This window comes from Choristoneura fumiferana, chromosome 12, assembly GCF_025370935.1.
Source record: "Choristoneura fumiferana chromosome 12, NRCan_CFum_1, whole genome shotgun sequence".
NCBI lineage: Eukaryota > Metazoa > Arthropoda > Insecta > Lepidoptera > Tortricidae > Choristoneura > Choristoneura fumiferana.
In genome coordinates this window covers 11,001,253-11,001,969 of record NC_133483.1, presented here as the reverse complement: position 1 = coordinate 11,001,969, position 717 = coordinate 11,001,253, and positions in this window count along the sequence as shown.

The window sequence follows — 717 nt, the reverse complement described above, 5'->3', positions numbered from 1 at the left end:
CTAGTTAGGGTCTCGTATTATACCTACTGGACACTTGCTCGACAAAAAAACCCGGCCAAGAGAGTGTCGGACACACCCGAAATAGGGTTCCGTAGCCATTACGAAACAATTAAGTAATATTGTTCTAAGGTTTTCGTATTTTGTACGGAATATTCCAAGTTCAGGTATGTTTTATACCTTAGGCTGCTATTTACTCTTGAACTACTAATAATTCTCATGAAAACTGAACCGTTATAGTTTTCCTTGTAAGTTTTCCTGTTAAGATTTTAATTAAAATTTGCACTTTTAAGTTGAATATTTTTCAAACAAATCACTGAATCGAAAAATCGTTTGAAACCCCCTAATGGTTTCAAAAGACCTATCCAACGATACCCCACACTACAAGGTTAGATGAGAAAAAAAATCACCCCCACTTAACGTCTATGGGAGGTAATCTAAGAACATATAGGTATTTCCTGAAAAATTACAGCTTTCTAGCATTGATAGTCCCTCAGCAAAGCCGCGGACGGACAGACAGACAGACAGGCATGGCGAAACTATAAGGGTTCCGATTTGCCATTTTGGCTACGGAATCCTAAAAATTTAGTTATGTGAAAATGTATTGAACTGTCCAGCCTACACCAAGTTTAACGTATAAATAGTTACCTTTATATAGTTCACTGAACTTTTTTCCTGCAATATAGTTTTAGTTGATGATTTAGGCTTGAGAGTTCCATA